The sequence below is a fragment of the Triturus cristatus genome, chromosome 5_1 (genome assembly GCF_964204655.1).
Source record: "Triturus cristatus chromosome 5_1, aTriCri1.1, whole genome shotgun sequence".
Taxonomy (NCBI): Eukaryota; Metazoa; Chordata; class Amphibia; order Caudata; family Salamandridae; genus Triturus; species Triturus cristatus.
The window spans coordinates 578,593,233-578,615,839 of NC_140587.1; the positions used below are offsets into that span (position 1 = coordinate 578,593,233).

Sequence of the window (22,607 nt, forward strand, 5' to 3'; positions counted from 1 at the left end):
GGGTTACCAGTGATAAAAAAATAGTACCAACACAGGATGGGATGCTGGCCATCAACCACTTACTGGCCGAGGTTCCCAAGAAAAAGCCTCACATTCAGCTTTTATTTTCGTTCAACTTTGCGACATGCATCACCTACATTAAAAATATTTTAAAACACCACTAAGATAAACTACTTCCAAGGAAGGTACCAGTATCTCTAGAAATCTTTTTTTAGATGAGTACCATGTTTAGTAAAAACGAAGCAAAGTCAGCAGGCAAACTGAGGGGAGTTAGATATCACAGTGCGAGGGCATGTCGCTCAGTAGTGGCCCGTACCCTGGCAAAATGGTGGGGGGGCGGCGGTGGGGGCGGCGGGGGAGGAAGGACATGGGGAGTGTTCTGGGACTAAAAAAAAAGAACCTTACCTTATAGCCGCCGCCGTCTCCTGCATCAGCTCTTTCTGCTTCTGGCTCTGGGCACAGGCTCCCAGCCTACCCTGCGGCCAATCCTGAAGCTGCTCTCGCATGAGAGCAGCTTCAAGATTGGCCTGAGCACTGGCAACTTACACTCCCAGGCAGAGTGGGAGCCTGTGCCTGCTCTCTGCAATGCAGCTGGGGCTGGAGAGAGCCTCATTGCGCATGAGGTGTTTGGCCGGCCTGAGACGGCTGCCAAACACCTCATGCGCAGTGAAGGGAGTGCCCACCACTCCCCCACCAGCAGTGTCATCTCCTGGACCCGCCCCCAAGACTCGTCAGAGTCCGAGGGGCGGCTCCAGATGATTAAAATAAAATGGGTTTAAAACCCGTTTTATTATCGTTTTATTTGCTGGTAGTGGCAGGGGGGTCGGCGCTCCTCCGCCCTAATGGAGCGTCTGCCACTGACGTTGCTTAGTATTACAACAGAACGTTGTCAACACAATATTAAATGAAATACTCACTAATTAAGAAGAAAAATGTTCATCATACGACTAAACTGTCTCGGTATGTTAGCGGTATCTGCCCAAGGAGGCATTGTGCAGGCATCTAAGCAAATAAATGTCCGACATAGTTTAAATGGACCCATCGCCCTCTGTTCTCTTGTTTGCTCATTTTCCTCCTTTGACTGCATTGCCGAGTCCCAGGTTGCCATTGTTCATTTACAGAGCTGTAACTGTTAGCGAAGGGATGCAAAGATGAAGGTGTCATGTATTGTATTGGTAAATACTTGTATTTCAGTCTAGTTAAAAAACATTTCTTTGCAGTGTATTTAGAGATAGGTCCAGAATTGAAACTGTTGGTGGCTCTGCTTCACCTGTTTGACAGCAGACAGATGGCATTGCTTCACAAAGCGTTGTGGAATGACAAATGCGCTGCCCCATTGAGATGTAGTGGGAAATGCAAACCTAAACAAAGGCTTTCCTGTTTTAACTTTTTTTTTTTTTACATTACCGTGACTGCTTAGTGTTTTTTCAAAGTCTCAAAATCAGTGTTTATCCGTATTTATACGTTTCGACAAATAAAGTAAAAGTTTTCGAAATCTGTAAAAGTTCTCCTTTACAGAAGGGGGCCAATAACATGCACAGAGTATCATAAAAATACTTAATTCACCTCAAATTTTCGAGACAGTATTGTAACACATAATCAATTGCCTTTTATCATGCGTTGTTTGTTTCATAAAATGTGTGTAACTTTTCTTCCACAGCTCTTTGCTTCTTAAGTGGAAAACACTCTAGCAGTGAGCATGTTGCAGGACCAAAGTCCTTGAAAGTTTTCCCAAGCTTGTTCTCTAGTAGAAGTGTGACTTCAAAACCAATTACGTTGTGCACTTAGTAGACTTGTGTGTTTTTGGATTTCGACTGTTTTACTATGTGAAATACTGAAGTCATGTTCCCCATTTTGAAAGTGAAGGGTGCAGTAGATTTTGCTTCTTTCAACCTGTGTTCTATGGTCCTTGCATGTCTCGCCTGTGGTGTAAAATTCTATGACTCACTACAATGGACAGTACAGCGTCCATTGCTCTAAGCACAGAAAACCACCTGTTGAATGTTGGGATCATATTTTTTTTATCATGCCACAATCTACATCGACATCAATTGTCTCCCTCATGAGTTCCCAAAATGTATTTTATTTTTAAAATGCTTCTCTGTTGGTATTACTTTACACACAACAAGCCATCTATCACATAATTCGGAATGTGAAGGTGTATCTGTTAAGGGTCTGGCTAAGGTCTGTCAGGGCAAGGAATACAGAAATAATAGAATATAGGTAACATAGCAGCCCAAGATCACACAGGGAGTCCGGTGAGGGGTAGCCATGTGCAAGAGAGCAAAGAAAGTCAAGTTCCTAAAGACCAGCTAGCCAAGAGACAATTCAGCATTCAGAATAACTAACATTGAAGGTGCCCAAGAGATACCTATAACACCATTAATGCAGAAGGGGATATGGGATAAAGTACTTAGGAGCTTCACGTGGTTAGACTGAAGTTCAGTAAGTTTCTTACCCACAAGTGCTGTTACAGATACTTACTGCAAAATATTGACATGTAGAATATACATGCAAGCAAAGGATATGTGGAGCTGATAACAAGTAGGATCTACATACAAGCACATGGTCTGTGGAGCTCATAACTTTGTTGATGTTAGAAAACTTAGCATAAAGACAATACCGTGGATGAGAAACATCACCTACATTGTCAACTGTGCCCACAAATCCAGGCAAACACGCAGGAACATGCAAGGCATTCATAGCAGAGATGAGGCTATTGATACACAGCCTTAATAGACAAAGAGCTAGAGATAGTGTCTAACAGGAATGAAAGTAACATTTATTTTATAACTTGTCATTGGTTCTTCAGTGTTTCACTGTAGTCAAGAGTAATGGCTGTGTTCTCTCTCTCTCTCTCTCTCTCTCTCTCTCTCTCTCTCTCTCTCTCTCTCTCTCGCTCTCTCTCTCGCTCTCTCTCTCTCTCTCTCCCCCCCCCTCACAATTGGATCCTTTCATTTGTTCCTTCCCATTTTTGTGAAAAGGGGAATGTGTTATAACTTGATTGTTATTGGTTCTTCAGTGTTCCACTGTAGTCAAGAGTAATGGCTGTGTTCTATGTCTGTGGCAACAGTGGAACACTTAGGGAGGAGAGCTGTTGCCCAAGGTGGAAGCTGTACTGGGTTGGTGGGCGAACTACAATTTAGGAAGATTATACTGTCTCCTGTGTTAAAATAACACATTTAGGTAACATTTAGCAGAAAGCATGAAATCCTGCCATATTAAGAAACAGAACTAAAGAAACAGGTATAAGGGCAACACACTGGGAATTGGGAACAAAGGATCAGGCAAAGGAAGGCAAGGACTGTGAAAACTACAGAAGAAATGTACTTGAAAGAAATAATGCTGCACTGAAACAGAGAAACTGCAGAACAGTGGAAGTTAAGGAATCGGTGCTAGTTGAAGAAAAAAACAGTGTAGGTTCGGGAAATCAAGATGCGCTACAAGACAGCGCTAGTTCAAGAAGAAAGGATACACTGCTGCAATATAGTAAAGGTTTAGGAAAGAAGGAATTTCTGATGACCATGAAGCGGGAATCTCGAGACACGAAGGGTCTGCTAAAGAAGAACAATACATCAATAATGAATGCTGGACTGAAGCTTTGATCACCACATGCCTCAGGTGTGAAGAAGCTAGCACCTGCCAACCACATGACTTCTATTTACTCCACCCATCCTTGGTCTGCAAGGGTGGAGACTCTAAGAAATGCAGGCGGTGTCTTAAAAATCATACAGGCTGCCACAAAGCTAGGCATGGATCTGGATTGCAAGTAAAGTTATACATGTTTTCCAGGAAGCCAGACATCAGTATTGGGTCACAAGGTCAAGGCATCAAGGGAATGTAGATTTTGGGAGATAACATTCTGGCTGCCACAAAGCCCTGCTTGTATGTGAAATGAAAGGATAGTTCAAAATATTGTCCAAGGAGCTCAAATTCAGTACACAAATATAGTGTGAGGTCAAGAAGCTTGGGCAACAATGGAAAGTTCTACAGGTAGGCTTGCTAATGGTGGGCATGAGAGCACAGGGAGTAAATTGTGACAGTATCACATTACATATCATTCTGTCTCATGTCAGTATTGACTGTTGCAACCAAAAACAAGAATTGGTTCAACCAAACAAAGAAACTCAAAGAAGTGTCCCTCTTATCTTGTCCCTTCAGTCCCTCCATAATATTATTTTATAGTTCCTGAAATCAGAGCCCATTAAAGGTCTCTCAGGGGGCTCAGTACTTTTTACATTTATATGGGTCACCTTTTATTGCATTTTGGGTCTGAGGATCTGTCTCCCTTGTTTTTCATAGTATTACCCTCTACAGTGTTAGTGTATTTGGAGAGTCCTTAATGCTCAAACGTTCTGTTTGCTAGAACCTCTGGGTAGCAGTATATTCCCAAATCATGTAAAACTATTTACTGTCCTCTACTACAATGTATGCATAGTAGACTATCAAAAAAGTTCATGGTATGCAGCCTGGACTTATAATGGTCTATTCTAACCAGAATCTTTAGTTAGAGAAGTCTAAAACTTGCTTCGATTGCCAATATGCGGGGTATGGCAATGCCTCATCCCCTTCCTCATCCGCTTAGGGGCCCAGATACAAAATGCAATAGTGTTTCAACCTCACATGTGCATTGAGTACGTTATTGTTAATGGTGCTGCAACTTTGGAAATTGCATATTCTCTCAATTCTTCCATTAATATTCTAACCTCTAGTAGGGAGTGATCAGGAACATCATTCCGAGCCATTGGATGGCTCAACAAATCACACCGGATGTGCATATTAATTATTTTGTTTGCACCAGGTCACATTCTCCAATCCTTAAAGGATTTCAGACCACTGTTCCTGAGCACATCACCTAGTTTTGATATCCCTGCAAGGTCCCAATCCCTGTATCCCCCCAGCTTTGTCACCACCCCACAAGAGAACTTGCCAACAGAGGGGTTTCTGTAGTGAGTTTACCTTTGCACTCCATAAGAACTGTGATAATGAACCACATCTTCGCCTCTGTGGATGTTGCATGCAGCATCATGTTCGTGACCTTGCTGCCTTGTTGAAAGTAAACATATATCTTACTACCCATGGTTATTCTAGCTAGATGGACGGAGGGCTCATCTAACAGGGAATATGCCAACTCATTTATGACTTCTCATTGGGTCAAGTAGTACAATCTTTAAAATTTGGTAGGACACTATCACTCTCATGAAAAAACTGGTATCAATTTGTCATAAAGCATTTTGTTTTGGAATGGCATGGAGGTCCCTGAGTATAACCTTCACTCATTCATTCTAACTCATTCTCATGGAAACGTGTATTAAGAGGCTGTGCAATGCCATGACCATGTGTGCTAATGCACGAGTATATCATTTCTGTTGGAAAATCAAATAAATACATAAAAAATATATAAAGTTCCCAGGGTTACCTTTACCAGTGATGCTTCAGAGAATCACAAATAGGGAGGCACTGAGGTGTGAGCAAGAGTCTGAGGCCAGGGCTGGGGCTTCGCCAGCCCTCAACAGTATCTCTGATGTCTGGTTCAAGTGCTTTTAAACACCCCTGCCAGCCACCAGACAGATGTCACTGCCTTCCTCAGGCTGCTTGACCATAGCTCATTGCGAAAGTGAAATTATTTGTTTCACTAATAGTAAAAGTATCCTATTTCTCACTATTAGAATAATAACAAATGGGCAAAAAACTAGGAGGCTACATCCCCAGTACCCATAAAGACAAGCTGCATGTGGACCTGCTTCTAATACCTATTTCACTGGTGTATATGTTGATGTAGTCACGCTGATATAAGGGAATCCATTTATTTTCTCTTTCACTATTTGTGTTTATTTTGATGGTGGGTCAGGAATAAAGGACGTCAGGACATGTGCCATTTCTTCTTTTACTTTGACATATACGCCCTGCCCTCCACTTACCGGTTTTCCTGTCCGTCTGCTTTTTTTTACAGAATGTTATTGATAATCAAATCACTAGATGTATTCCTAACCCTGAATGATAGTGAGGGATGTTCCAAAGTCTTACGCAATTAGTATCTTACTACTGGATGTACATCTAAAAGTCTTGATTTTGTAGCTTATTGCAAGCCACCAATCAACAACTCTTTCCTTTTTTGCAGTTAATTTTGTCAGGAAGGTTTTCAAGTTTGTTCACGTTTTGCACTTCCACTAATAGATATTTCACTGGTCCATATCCATCATGGAGTTTATAAGAGAAAAGTCACTTCAAACGGATGATTATTATAGAGTGTTCAGCTCTTTATGCAACATCTCTATAGTACAACATAATAGAATTGCTGTTTCTGATCCTTCTCTTTTTGATTAATATTATAGTTCAGTGTTGTTCCATTTGCAGATGAGATACTACATTTGTTGTTGTCAAGTCATACTTTTTTGTAAAGATTCTTTTTTATTGATGTTTTGCATACTTTAGTACATTGAAGGAAAGAAAACAATACACAAACAATCACCACTATTTGGCAGAGATACATGATGCAATATTTCAATTATTAATTAATTTCTATTCAAATCAAATCATTCACATTTCCCAAGTCATAACTTCTTTTTAAGCACTTCCATAGTCTATTTTCATGTTTTCACTAAATAAAGTATAACTGCAACTGTGATCTATTAGAAGACTAGAATAAAGTGATTAGTAAAATATTAATAAAATATCATAAAATGCAAAACCATAATATGTGAATTAAAGGGTAGCCTAAAATATATGATGATACATAAAAGAAGTCTGAAACAGAGAGATGACTGGGAAGAGGTGTCATTAAAAGATGCAAATCTAATAATATATATTATTTACAGCAAAATAGCAATAATGAAACATACTATCAAGTTCTTTGGTATTCATACATTGTCTTCACAATGTCTTCATGAAGGCCTAGCCACTTAATCGTTTTAAATTTTACAAGAATTCGACAATATAGATGTTTTGTAAAGTATCCTGTCAAAGGTAACCACATAGTATTAGATTTCATAAACAACTGGGGCAAAGAAAATTTAACAGTATTTATTTTCTGAGCATAACATATTCAATCTTGCTTCCAAGTTGTTCTCTTGACAAACCACAACAACTTGGAGAGATTTATGCAATTATCTAGCTACCTCATTCTTTTTACGCAAAGCTGGAGGATAAAACATTACCTACCTACGTTTGCTTCAACTTTTGGGATTCGCCATCATTCAAGTGAGTCTTTTGTAATAACACAATATCTGCATTTTATCTGGAAGTATAACTAAGATTTTTTGACATTTAACTGGGTGTTGGAGACCTTTGACATTTCAAGACATTATGTGTACCAACTCACATCAAAAATGAAAGCGTGGAAAACATTACTAACTACACTTCAAATAAATGCTAGAATTGTAACCTGAAAGGCAGCAAAAACACATATAAGTACAGGAGTATGGAACTTTCTATTTCCTTTACATTGATGGTAACAATGTTGATTATGATATTCAATTCATATTAATTCTGACGAAGTTTGATGATTTGATCAGCCTACTGATGTACTCATCAAAGCCATTGCAGAAGACTTATCAGAATTGCAGTAATGTGATATCATACACGAATGGCTCGAAGAAACCATTATGCACGTAATGTATATTATCTACTAAAAACTAGCAATCGTTTTTCCCCTATAAAATAAGCACATGAGAATGGCATCAACAAAGAAGACACTATATAGAACAACATGAAGTCAAATATCTGAATATGAAGACCACAAAATTGACTTTGGAAACAAAATAAATTACTGTAGGGCATGGTGAAGGCATCATGAAGACAAAGACAGACAAAGTTCCACCTCAACAGGCAAGGGTCTTCATTAGACAACATAATAGCAGGCAATGCAATAAGTCACAAAGGCGACACAAAACCTATAAGAAAAAAAGAACAATGAATAAGATTATATAATATTCTATTAGTTACAGCACAGTTCACATACAACGAGGAACAAACACATTACATTATTGCAACAAAAACATGAATAAATAAACAGAGTAACATTTAAACTATTCCCTCTTTAGAAATATCCTAATCCCTTTAACCAAATATGTATGTTGTACGTTTAACAGGATCAGAATAGTGTGACTTTGAAAAGACTAGGGAATATAAGGCTATATCTAGCATTGAGCTTTCTTAAAGTAGGCCGCAAGTCCAGAAATTCTTAATTTCTCACAGTTGTAGCTCTTGCACCACTTTGAGAAATAAAAATATTCTGACCAGTTCAAATCAAGCTCTTCTCTCTTGCAGCTTGAACAATTTAAAATATGTTTTTTAAATGATCACGCACCTGGGTTTAAAGGTACTCATGGTTAATAATGTTGCTTACTTTGGGTGACCTCTGTGGATATTAATTTTTGACAATTTACGATTGCCCATTATCTGTAGAAAAAAGAATGTCAGGATTTTAGTTAAATAACCTCTTTCTGACCCGAACAACAGAAACGTGCTGCATTCACCTCGGCACTCATATTAATTTGCTTAAGTAGTTTATTAAAGGCAGAACATGTGTTTTTGTCCTGAAAAATTGTAATTTCATTCTCCTCTGAGATAAAGCAGTGACAGGTACATACATTTCCTCAGCTGAACTTTACTGAACATAACATGGCAGGCCCTGACTTCTCTTCAGGAAAGCCTGGCAAGATAATTAACTTATGCTCACCCACGAGAACACTGCTTGAACTAGTTTCCTAAATACTTGCCTTTATTTTTAACATACACAAACTGCATTCATGATTCCAGAAATAGATTGTCCTCTCTATTACAGGAGGATCTCTGTTAGTCTGCGACTGCTATCCTTATCCCAAGACACCCCGCTCCCCCTTCCCGGATTCCCCCACCACACACCCATAGTCTAGTTATTTTGTACATGGTTCTGGTCCACTATTCCTGTGGTATTCATTTCCTTTCAGCTTTCATAGAAATCCTTTCAGCTTTCATAGAAAACACATAGTTGTTCAATAGATAAAAAGTAATTCCAAATTATAACTGAAATCAAGCTTTTTTTTTTTTTTAAACACATTTTTATTGTGTCAAAGGTCATTGACAGTGCAGTGCTCCTTAACCCAGGAAACATCTGCCACATCAAACATTGCAGATCATTGTCTTTGACAGTTAGTTTATACATTATTATCGTCAGAATCATGCAATACAACATAACGTAAACGCCTCAAACCCCCCCATTGCACGAACCCACAGCTGCGTTTCGGCTGCCACCACAAATCCTGTCCCAACAAATCAATCCCTTTACCAGATATCCAATCCCTTACCCGAGGGGCCCACATACCAAGGTAGATACAGATGCGTCCACCGGGGGCACCGGGTCCAATTCCAAGCCTCGATAATCTGCCCACCGTTTCCAGATTTTGGGGTGTTTTTGCGGGCAGCCCCTAGCCTTAAATATCGGGATATCTAACCCCATGCTAAAGTCCAGCCTATTTTTCCAGGCCGAGAGAGAGGAAGGGGCCGTCGCCTTCCACAGCCTTGCTATATTTCTTTTGGTCAAGGTCAGCCCCAGCAGTAGTAGATGCCTCTTGTATATATTACCTCCATAATATGCAGAATTGTCAATCTCTGTGAGGAGGGGAGCTCCCACCCCAAAACCTCCGCCAAACAGGCCAACACTCCTCTCCAAAATTTTGTGAGTGCTGTACAGTGGCAAATGGTATGAATTAGGGACCCCTCTTCTCGCCCACAACGCAGGCACATCAGAGATGCCACCAGACCCACCCTCCACAGCCTGAGCCTAGTGTAATAAACCTGGTGGAGGTATTTAAATTTAATGAGGCGTAGCCTCATCGATATCACTGCTCCTCTAGGTGAGGCCAGTGCATCTTTCCAGTCATCTCCATCCAGTTGGCCCACATCCCCAACCCAAGCCTCTCTGAGTTTATCCAGCGTAGTGGAGCTATGGGTCACCAAAGATTGGTAAATCTTTGATATCTTATGATCTTGCAGATCTCCTATGAAGACCTTGGCCTCAATCGGACTGAATTAAAGGAGAGCCTCTAGCCCCGAAATACTCAGATAAATGGCATGCCAAAATTGGAGGTATTTATAGAACTGAGTTCTTGGCATATGGTACTCTTGCTGAAGATCTTGAAAAGATTTGAGCCCCAAACCTTGCATTACAGCCCTTAATGTGGAAATTCCTTTTTTATCCCACCCTTGAAATCCAGCTAGCACTGCTAGCTGCGGCAAACGGCCATTATGCCACAGCGGGGTCTCCCTAGTTAGCTTATTCCACCATCCCAACTTACAGAGGGGCTGTTTCCACACCCAAAACGCCACCTGAGTGGCAGACAGTAAAGAAGAATGATATGCAAGGTGGACTCCCCATACACCTCCGCTCCACTGCATAGGCGGGGTCTTCTTGGTCACCATACCACCATTCATTAAGCACCAGAAGATGCGAGGTCATGTTGTACGATTGGATATCTGATGTGGCCAGCCACCCGCAATATGTTGACTGAAAGCAAGTCTGCAGCGCCACCCTGGAAGCTCCCCCAGCCCACAGGAAGTGACCTTACGCCGCATTTACCTGGCAAAACCATGAAAGGGGCACCGGGTATGGATGGTTCTGCAGTTGATAGAGCAGGCACGGCAATGACACCATTTTAAAGATTGCTGATCTGCCATATAGAGAAAGGGGCATGTGCGACCAAGTTTTCATTTCCTCCCTGATCTGTGCCCACATAGGTACTATGTTTCTGTCCCACGCTACTCTCAGCTGATCTGATAGAAAACTCCCAGATATTTCCCACCCTCTGTCGACGCCCGTACTGCCGTGGCCCAGGACCCCAGTTCAGCAATTCTCCACAGCACCCACAACGTGGATTTACTCGGGTTCATATAGAGTCCCGATGAGTCACCAAAGATTTGTATAATGCGGAGTAGCCTTGGCCCCGTCCTATCCATGTCTGTTAAGAAAAAGAGGACATCATCCGCATACAAGGCAATGTGGTCCGACAGCCCCTGATACCACTCAAAGCCCACCACCTGCGTGTCGATTTGCGCCCACGCCGCCAATGGCTCTATTGCTAGAGCAAAAAGATATGGAGACAGAGGACACCTCTGACAAGTGCCTCTGCCTACGGAGAATGTTGAAATCAAGCTTTTTTATATCGAAAAAACTAAACTGGATGTAAAAGCCCCATCAGGTGTAAATAGGACATTTTTTTATTTGCACTGTGTGCTTGGCAGCTTATGCTGTTCATATGTGTCCTCTTCTATTCACAGCAGTTCCCCTTCTTAATCCAGTGAATGCCACTCAGCCCGAATAATTTGAAATTCTGGATCAACTCGGTTTTTAGAGTATCAATCCATATGCTGATATTATGCTCATTAATTTGTAATTTGATATTGTTTGTGGTTAACCCACATATCGTGTATATAGGAGACTAATAACGATTGGCTGTAGGTAAATTCCAAAGTATTTGCTGTTGGTAGTCTTTACCCAGTGGTGGTTAATAAGTCTTCACCACTTTCTCACTAATATTTTGCTATCTTTTGAATACAAACATAGCAGGTGCTAAGGTTTTATAACCAATATTTAGGATCTTAAAGTGCTTTATGATTCTCTGTATTCACAAAATAAAAGCAATGACGGGACAAGTGTTGATTAGTATTCTATCTTGTTTTAGCGTGAGCGAATGTTTCCCCTGTTGTTTCCAGCTCTCTTTTATTCTTGCTTTACAATCTTTATGGTGTAACCTCTTTGTTGTAGTTCGTTTCAGAGCAAGGCTGTTGACAATAGTCACTAAGATTGGAACAGTTCCTTTAGATACTGAAAACATGACTGAAGGGTAATTTTCCTCTTGTTGGATTTGGTTGGTATCTATGGAAATCTAACACTGACTTGCTAATGGTGATTTTCGTGTGTTATGTCGCCACAAACTTCCTCTTCACCACATACCTTTCTAAATCACGAAAAGTAATTGTTCTAAACCCAGCACTCCGCGAACTGAATTTGGAGGATACATGATGTAGATGATGAGACTGAAATGAGCTACTGGCCCTGTGAGAATGTTAAATCACACACAGAGGAACATTTAAGTACCAATTTTCTGTTTCTGGACAAAAGATTTCACTGCAATTGCTTCATCAGATCACTCATAGATGCACTGTATCATCCTAAAAGGTTGGTGAAAAAGCCATAGAAAGCCTTTATACCTTTCCAACGAAATACAAGCATGTGTATCAGTCTGGTAGTAAAGTGATGAATAAGAATGGTTAATGTTTTGTTGAATATATTTCCTTCTGATCATGGCAATAAAATTAGTAGCAAGCAATGAAGCATTTTGCAACGGGAAAGGTCAGAGGCCTTTTTAATGGTTTGTAACAGTGTGGAATTTATTTAGTTTATTGACTGATAGTCCTCTGTCAGATGGTGACAGATCAAATGCAAATGAGGTTACCTGTTATAAAAGGCATCAACTACACAAGTATCAAAATCATTATAACCTTTCATTCATAGGTAGTCGTAATGAAGTTAGAAATCGCTTTTGTACTATTTATCAAATAACTATCAAGTTTTGGAGAAACAAACGCCAGGTATGTCAATGGTTTCATGTTGAGCATTTTCCAGTCCTTCTGAACGCTTGCACCATCGCAGGTGCATATATGAAACCCAGAGTGGTACTAACTGAGCAGCAGGTTAACACCAAGGTGCAATGCAAGCATACTAAGCCTGAGCCTCTCTTTATAAAGTTATTGACCTGGAAATACTTTTGTTAAAGATCATTTCTGGCTTTGACCCTTCACATAGTATCTACTAACTGAATGCGTGCTCTCTGATCTAATATAATTCACTGTCACTGCCTTATTTGGTTTAAGAAGACAACTTTCCCTCTATAGTTTCAAGGCCCCTCGTTATTAGAGCTTTTCGTATTGGCTGTCACCCATGCACAGCCTTCAACTTTCTTTCAGAGCAACTAGAATCCCTGATCCTAATCCCACATCAATTATTGGGGCATTATAACAGAGAGCCTCCAACAATTGTAACACTTAACTTATTGTGCATTGTAGTAAAGATCACATGTACAGTATGATTTATTCCTTGCTGGTCCAATCTCCAGCTTTTTCTAAAATGCTATTACTGGGGCAGAACCTGGTGGTGGAGGGGGCATCAGCACCTTTGTGTGCTCTTTCTACCACATAGAAATTTGACCTTCTCTGTGTCATCCACTGTTGCATGATAACCACCATGTACGTGCCTTCATTGTTTTCTAATATCTCAATCACATGAATGTTGTCTCATCGTGACCCTCCCTCACCATCACCCAGTCGGTATTTCAGGAAGAGCACCCTTTTGTTTAAATCCTTTACCTGCTTCTACAGGTTGTTGGTGTCAGGCTGTAACTCTTCCAGTGCTTTTTAATTTTTCTTGACTGTGTCAGTGAGTTTTTGTTAATTGTTCCTCTGGAATCATTTTTTGTTTTAGTGCTTCTCCAATATTTGAGATGGCATTGAATATCTTACCCAGTTTCTTCTGGGCAGTAATTTGTTCTACTGTAGCCTGTTCTTATGCAGTTTTGGTGAACATTGTCCCACTAAGTTCTGCAGCGCCCTGCACTCTTGGAGTCTTGTGTTTACCAATTATGATTGAGAATTCATTTTGATCATTCCTGTGCATTTAAGGTAGGGCAAGATTCCAAGTTTGTGCTGCTTTGTCAAGATTGTTAGGTGGTCAGGGTGTGCAACCCAAGGTTTCCTCTGTGAGTAACTTTGAGTTGTATACAAATCTTATGGGGGTGTATGAGTTTGCCTCAAGTGCACTAATTTTCCCAAAAAATAATAAATACCTGCAGAGGGGTTTTGTATAGCAGATTAGTCTACTGATGTGCGCTCTGATCGCTTAAAAGAGCGTCCTTTTGGAGGGGACCAGCTTTTGCCGTTTGGGTGGGAGCTGAACCAAGACTGATTTGCATATGGTTAGTCACACTGTAGAATTGCATAGTGGGCATAAAATGATGGCTTGGAATGCAGCCCAAGTTAATGGCTGAAATTCAACCATTCCTTTCATCACTTTGTGGTTTATTGCAGTATACACCCTAAATACAAAGGTTTTACCCATATGTAGGTCTTATGCTCACTAACACAATGTCAGAGGGCTCGAGCTATATTTCATTGAGAAGGCCTTGGTAGCCCAAAACCAATATTGGGTTGCTTGTGTTCCCATCTCGAGGGGACTAGGTCTGACAGTTTGGGCTAGACCAAGGTTTATTTGTATATGGCTGGTCTCTGTCTAGAGTAGCATGGTTGGTGAAAACCAAACGTCTGGTATGGAGCCTGACTGATTGCCAGTGGCTGAGATTAATTTAAGAATTCCTTTAATCGATTTGTTGCAACAGACATCCATAAGGGTGGCAATGATGCCCAGATGTATCTCCCATGCTCATTTGCCACAGTTCGGAGGAGGATGGAGAATAGCTTTCTCTCAAGAATCGAAAGAAGCTTATAAAACAGCACAGCACAAATACCACTCTCTTCTCAAAAGAGGTGCTCTATGTACTACATAGAGAAAATTGACATGGCAGAAAACTCCTCTAAAGAATTATATGCCACGGTGAAAGAGATCTCGTCTTTGGCGAGAACACTCACAACACCTATTAGCTCCGAAGAGCGATGCAATGAAATTGCGGTTTTCTTCCTTCAAAAAGTATCCACTATATACAACTCCTTCCCTGAGGAAGCCTGCAACTGCCTTATTGTACCTAAAGAGGAATCTACTCAGCTGAGTTTGCCATCCTTGAGCGAGTTTTCTGCCCCCCCCCCCCCCGGCACTGGTGCTCAAGTAAATGGCTTTACAAATGAAATCTGGCTCCCCAGCCGACCCAGCGGCAACAAACAGAATAAAAGAGGGCATTGATTTGATTATACCTAAAATACAGCAACTAATAGATGCATCCTTTAAGTGTGGAGAGGTTCCTAGGGCATGGAAACAGGCGACTGTCATACCTCTAAAGAAAAAGCCATCAGCCAACCCCGAGCTACTGGATAATCTGCGTGCCATCTCCTTGCTCCCCTACATATCTAAACTCGCTGAAAAGGTTGTGAATAAGCAATTAGTGGAACATATCAACTCACACAACCTTCTACATCCGACTCAGGCAGGTGTCCGAGCATCCTTCTCTACTGAATCCGCTCTCGTCTTTGCAACAGAGACCATACGGAGACGGCGGATGCCGGTCAGACGCTGGCCTTGGTCCTGTTGGATCTAAGTGCCGCCTTCGACACGGTATCCCATAAGCTACTCATTCAGCGTCTACGGGTGTGCGGACTGGATGGGGTAGCACTACAGTGGATGCGATCTTTTCTGGAAGATCGTAGTTTCCAAATTGTACAACACCCCCATCAATCCAAAATCCTGCCACTCCATCAAGGGGTTCCACAGGGATCTAGTCTGAGTCTCACCCTTTTTAATCTGTATATTGGACCATTGGCTAAGATTATGGACAATTATAAGATCTCCATGGTGTCGTATGCTGACGACACACAGCTTGTGGTGACCCTAGCACAAGACTCCGGTGAGTCAGCATTACAGTTTTCTTCCTGTCTCAATGATCTGGTCTCCTGGATATCAAACAACTGCCTTAAATTGAATGGTAGTAAGACAGAGGTCATGATTGTCGGGAAATCTCCCTCCATCTGGGGTACAGCCTGGTGGCCCCAGACACTGGGGCCTACCTCCGAGCCCAAAACCGAGGTTAAAAACCTGGGAGTGTGGCTCGATCCTAAACTCTCGTTTGAGTACCAAACTAGAAAGGTGGCAGGGAGATGCTTTACTACCCTTAAGATACTAAAGAAAACCTTAGACATTCTCCCTGTATCAGCAAGGAAAACCATAGTCCACACTCGGGTGACCTCGCAACTTGATTATGGGAATGTTCTATATCTAGGTGCGCCAAAAGACTGCGTGAAACGCCTCCAACGTATTCTAAATGCAGCGGCACGCCTTATTCTTAATCTACCGAGTCGATCGAGAAAATAATCCTCTTCTAAGCCAAGTGTTTCTGTCATAAGAGCCTACAGGGGAAAGGCCCCAGCTACCTGCACGATTTTCTCACCCTGTACAATCCCAGGCGACAGCTAAGATCAACAGGAACGCAGCTACTCAAAATTCCCATGATAAGGAAAGCTAGGATGGGCACTCGATCTTTTGGCTATCTAGCAGCCAAGAACTGGAACACACTCCCTTTCTGGTTACACGCGGAGAAATTTGACCCAGTCTTTCGCAGAGGACTGAAAACCTGGCTTGCAAACTTTAGTCCAGTTCTCTCCCACTGTTGCGGCGTGCTTTTAGCGCAGGGACACACCTTTTAGGGTAGCCAGGCCCCCTACAAATGAACTATTATTATTACTACGCCAGCTGAGTAGTCAATGACCATCTGGGGTTGCTTGTATTCCCACATGGAGGGGATTGGGTCTTGAAGTTCGGGCTGGACAATTTCTGTTGGAGCAGGAATAAAGCTAATTTGCATAAGGTTGTTCTCAGTCTGGAATCACCTAGTGGCAAAAGGATGAACTGGAATGCAGCCTGAGTGCTTGTTGGTGGATGTGATTAATTAAACTCCCTTCCATCATTTTGTTGTTTGTTACAAAGCATCCAGTCACTGCCTCCACAATCAAACTTCTCCTGAAGTCTTGCTGAATGCACTTACTTTTTCAACAGTGCAGTTTGGGCTGAAGAATATTAGCTCTGTACCTAAGGTCAAGCAGGTTTATTCAATAGGCTCAGCTGGCCTAGTCAGACCCCCTAACCACAGATGGGGGCGGGCCGCAAACCTCAGTGGGTTCTCCTTCCCAGCTGGGATTACCTTTTTTGTGCATGCTCCCATCAGGGCCTGTCAAGACCCAGAGCACTAACCGGGTGCTTTCTTCTCCTGGGGGAGCCACACATATCTTCAGCCGTCGCTAGGCACCAACCCCCCCCCCCCCACACACACACTTCTAGCAGCAATCAACAATCCACACATGAATGCTGACCACAGCGCAGGGGAAAAAGTGACATCCTCTAGGCGACTGTTACTGCTGCTCAGGCTGTCCTCTGGGTGAAGTTGTCTGGACCGTGAGCTGTTCGGAGTTTGAGTTCCTAGGTGACTTACTCCCGTGGAAACACAAGCAGTAGGTACAGGAACTACCTCCCTCCCTTATTCATTTCTTAGCACTCACTCCTTCTTAGCCTTAACGCTACTTTCACCAACTGTCCCTTCGGACCTGTCATTCCCCTGTGCCCCACTATCCGGGAGGGGTTTTTGGAACCTCCTCTTTCGTTTTTAGGTCTCGGCTAGCGAAGGCTGCGCTTGCGCAGTCTCGCTCACGAGATTTAAAGTTTTTAGTACGGGGCTTGAACCCGCCCCTCTTCTCTATTGGCTGGCTTCCTAAACGGAGGCCAGCCATTGGAGGAGAGGGGCGTCTGTCCGTTTAAGCCCCGTCTTTTTCGGATTGGGGGGCGTGTTTTTTACTGTCTTTCTCTCCTCTGGAATGTAAACATTCTAGCCAACGGGAAGAGGAGAGAAAGAAAAACACGCCCCCCAAACCGAAAATGCCGCTGCGTTTCTCCGAGGCATTTCTGCTTGACCTCGGAGAAACGCAGTGGTGTTAATGGTACTGTTCAGTCGTCGTGCAGTTAGTCCTTCATAGTATCAGCCACTTGCCACAGCCCCAGTCTCGAAGAGAGAGCCCCTGATTGTTCTACACACTCTCCAAAACTTATCTGCCGAATGGAAAAGATTACCGGTGGCAGGCGGCGCGTGCAGGCAATTCACCGCGAGCGCTCTTCTGATGTTTCCCTGCGCGTTTGTATTTGCTGAGGAGCCCAAGAAGAAGGCTCTGATAGAGGGGTACCTGTGAGATGAAACACAAACAGATATTGAAAGCAACTAACATGACACTGTCTGGGTATATCCAAATGATGACGAGAATGTTCCATTTAATTCCATCCTGGTTGGTAAAAACTGATGCTGGGGTCGCAGATGTGAGATTTTTCCCAGTTACATGTTGCATTCTCAAGCAGGCAGCGAGAATACTAGTTGGTAAATGCAGCAGATAGATGTGATTTTATCAACACGAAAAGATTAATTACATTTTTAAACTGGCTTTTGGCAACAGTTCAATTAACGGCCAACAACAAGTTTACTTACCCAGCTTGGGAAGTCGGACCAAGTTGGAACCCGTAGGCAGAGGTCACGAATAACACGGATGACAATCACACAGGACTGCAGACCATTGGCTCTAGCCTGGAACCACGTACAGGTCAAAAGTTACAGATCCAAGTGTATTATTTATTGAAACCTGTCCCCGTCTTCATGGTATGTGACACAAATGTGCTGGTCAGGACAGCGCGCTATGTTTGGGCTCAAGCATTACAAAGAACATGCGCTAGGATTCCGTCTGGCCTAAACTGGGGGTGGTCGGAGGCTGGACTCACTATGCTGGCCGATTTCTTTTGGGGGAGCGAGGCGTGCTCCTTTCTGGGGTTGACAGAGACGACGTACGACCTTCCGGCGGGACACTTTCTGTTACACAGTTGTATAGGGTCCGTGATTGGTAGGGACCTGGCACTACTGAAGCCTCTGAACACGCGTGTCTACGTTAACTATTCCTAATTAAAGGTCGCATGAGGGCAGACACTCTGCTTTACGGAGCTTCATTGAAAGGGGCTCAGCTAGACTTGGAACAGTTGTGACAGCGCTGGAGGAGGACTTTGACTCGAGACTTGTAGTTACGGCTTGGAGGAAAACACTAGAGCTCACCCCCAAGTTATCCAGAAACGCCTGCTTTAAACTCACCAAGTTTTATGATCGGCATTGCATAGGGCATGCCTCACCCGAGATCCTTCTATGTGGTGTGGTTCTGCCCGACCGTAACACCTTATTGGTCCACTGTATTGCAAGTCATTCGCCGAGCTAGGAACAGGACCTTTGAGTGTACTCCACAAGTGTGTTTGCTAGGCCTACATAACCGCAGTGCTGCCCGAAAGGCGACTGACAGATTCGTGGTTTTGGCGCTTATACTTGCACGTAGACAGCTGTCCATGAAATCGGCAGGTGGCCCTGACAAACATAGATAAGGGCTTGAGCTGATGAAGTGGGCGGCTGCGAGAGGGAAGTGTTCCGGAAAGAAGCTAGGGGAGTGCCCAAGAATCCCATTCTGCCCGCGTGAGACACTGTTTCTTTATTTTCATTTTGGAGTTTTATATAGCGTTTACTCGACCCTAAGGTATCAGAGCACTTCACATGAGCAACAGTTGCATTACAGACACACATTCATTTTGTTAGGCATGGGCAAATACATTTATTTTCCCAGAATCACAGGATGTTGAGCGTCCCTGCCCAGACTCGCACCCAGTTCCCCGGCTTCGAGGTCGACTGCTCTAGCCGTTAGACCACATCCATAGTGGCCCACCCTAGGATAGATGAGGGTAGGTGGGTTGTAGCTGGGGAGGTGCCCTTCGAGGCTTCCTCTCCGGCAGCTGAGGCACAAATATCGCCCTCGGCCAAACCTTTATCTCCCTGAATTCTTGGCGCTTTGCCTGGTTGAATGGCACTTGTCTGCCTGCTGGGGATGGATAGGCTGGCAGTGGCGCGGGATGCTGCAGTGCTGCTGACATGAGGCTATCCACGCACTGCCATTGACATTGTAAATAACAATGCCGTTTCTTTAACCTCTTCAGTGCCCCGCCCTTTCCACGCCCTGTGCCGGGCGTTTCATTAGCGGGCGGGGTTCATGACGAGATAGTCTCGTCATGGGCACAGCGCAACCGCGCTCCATGACGAGACAATCTCGTCATGGGCACTGAAGGGGTTAAATGTTTTAAAAACAAAAACATAAACAAAAATAATGTCATGAGTAATGCCAATAGCTCTAACTTTAACAATGCTGAGACCATTGCATTGTAAATGCTTGTTTTAACTGGAGTGGGAAACCGGTAATAGAAGATCTGATACCCTTGTTCTGTACTTCGAGTGTTTGCTACCTGTTGTAAATCACAGTATTTTGCTCTTCTCACTGCTAAATTAAGGGCTCAAATACCACAGCATACGCCGAAATTGTAGCTGCTTCACTACAATGGTTTTGGCCCACAAACAGGATGGTTCTATACAATGATTCAACCATCACAACTGGCTTGCAAATAAGTTTTTATCTTATATCAAATTGCCAACTTTTGCGTAATAAAAGTTCTGTCTTTTTCCAACATCTTTTTTTTCATTATTTCTCTCTATATTTTGCATTGAGGTGTTTCTCCTTACCAAAGTAATTATGCAATCCATTTCTTCTGCTTATTCCTTACCTTCAATATAGTGAATCATTTATTTTCCTTACTACTGTCTCTCTCTTTCTAGGTTGTCGAGCGGATCAACGTTCACTCCACGCAACGCTCTTCTTTCTGCAAGAGAGGCAGGTAAGTCATCAACAGACTGCAGTTGTCAGGAGAGCCCTGATGTAGATCTTACTTGTGCAGGTTCCTCTCTAACAAGCACCGCTCCAACCCGTGGGCAAGGCTTAATCATCCTTGCCACAACCAACATGGCGGCTAAATCTTGTGCGAGCTCGGCATCCTGCAGGAATTGGTATTGTAATCCAAAGGAATCTAGACCTAAATGTAGTCACGCATCCCAGGTACAGCCTTGATGTCAGAAGCGCTGAACTAGTCCCAATTGCATATATAGCACCAATTCGCTGCACTTAGACACATCTGTCTGAAGTCGCCAGCATTATTGGCCCCTAGTGCCAAACAGTGACATGGCTAGGGTGCAATTGCATGTTTGTCCCAAGCAGTGCTTCATTTGTGAAAAAGTGAGTGCTGGGCCCTCGTCAGGAGGCCACTGCTCCTTGCACCAGCCTATTGTTCCTGTCAGTGCCGCCTATGACACAACCAACACAACTAGTAACCATGAAACACTACAAGTGCCATAATTTAGACTATTCAAGGCCCCCAAAGCTGTAGGAATGGCTTAGAAATAATAGCCATTGTAAGGTATTTTGAATTAATAACCAACTCTTGTGCTCGTCTCTATATATACTTGGTCCCAAGTGCGATGGAGGGAGACAGGGCCACACGTAATCTCTGGATGTCTCCCAGCAGTAGCCGCAACTCTTCATGGACTACCCCGCTCATCTTGATACTTCTCTGTTGGATGGCCTCTGTCATCTTGAGGTGTCACTTTCTCCTGACGAGGCTTCTAGGCCCCTGTCTGCCGTGATCCCATGTTTGCCATCTTGAAGGTCACAGCGCTGGCCCCAGGAATGGTTTCTGATCCAGTCCAGGTCCGCTTTCGATTTCAGCAGATTTCCAATAGGTCTTCCTTGGTGCCGGAGGCTGCGGTATGTTCTGTAAATGAAGCAGGCGAGTAAACATGGGGCAACCGGCAAAGTGATTGTTTCCAAGCACCATGTGCTGCAGACATGCACCCTTGAGGCTGGCTATTTAGAGTAAAACATATAAATATTACTTGATTTACAAAAAAAAGAATGAAAGCGGTATTTATCTCCTGTTCCTGGTCACTAACCAGCACCTGGATACCCTCACGGGTGACAAGCAGCGTTCTACAAATCCACCTTACATTAAACTGAAAACATAAACAAAAAGATAAACATTACATATAAGGTAAACTGGCCATGACTCCGCTTATCAGGTTTATCCCACATTATCCATTTCACAGGGTTGACCTCAGTTCTGTATATTCAGAATCGAGGGTCTGTCAGTGCTTTCATATGACTCCTTGCACTGTATCAATTGGGAATCAATAAACACCCTAACACACCCAGTACCGGTGGCACAGCAGTACAAGTGGAAGACCCATGTGTTGTACGTTTTCCAAGTCTTGTTCAGTGTATCAGTGCCCTTGCAAGGAGATGTGGCATGGCATTTAACCCTTATGTATCAGAAATAAATACTCCAACCTGTGCCTAAAAGCCTTTTATGCACTAACGAGAACTGGCACCCTTGTAATTTCACTTGCCCTGCATCTCCTCACATTCATAAGCCTCCAGAAGGCATCTCTTTTTTCAACACTGCCCTACTGCCCTACGCTAACTTTCCCACGTCACTACTCTCTATAATGATGCATGTATTTACCACCTTCATTGTTCTCTATCCTAATCATTCCAATCTTATTTATACTTACTTTACCTCCTTTCTTTATTGCTGAAAATGTTTAATTGTAGAGTGCTTCAGGATCATAGGATCTGACAGTGATATATGGGATAAAGTACCCCTAAAAGGATCTTGCAAGTCATAGAGGAGTTCCATAACCATATGGAGGAGTGAGGCCGATGGCCGAGATCCTTCACAAGGATATGGAAGTTCAAAGTAACTTGCAATATTCTTATTGTATACACCAGGGGTACTTTATTCCTTATGATACATGGTCACACCATCACCTTTTCTACAAACCACTTAGATCCCTGGTGTGTAGGTCTTTCATATGAAAGAGAGCACATGTTTGCAATCATGAAGAATAAAAATAGAATCTCTACTGCAAAATTAAACACATCAAAAAGCTATTAGATATTTGTTGCAAAAAATATTAGAATCTATTTAATACGAGTCGGTTTTCTTTTAACGGCGCCATAGAATCAAGCAG

General features: G+C 42.8%; 1 protein-coding gene across 2 annotated transcripts in view; it reads left to right on the plus strand.

The window, feature by feature from the left end:
* Positions 1-22,607, plus strand: part of PPP1R42 (protein phosphatase 1 regulatory subunit 42) — a 525,575-nt gene that overhangs the window by 72,959 nt on the left and 430,009 nt on the right. For both annotated transcript variants that reach the window (XM_085605503.1, XM_085605502.1), the window contains exon 2: positions 20,364-20,422. The gene's annotated coding sequence lies outside the window, so the exon portion shown is untranslated. The remainder of the gene's footprint in view (positions 1-20,363; positions 20,423-22,607) is intronic.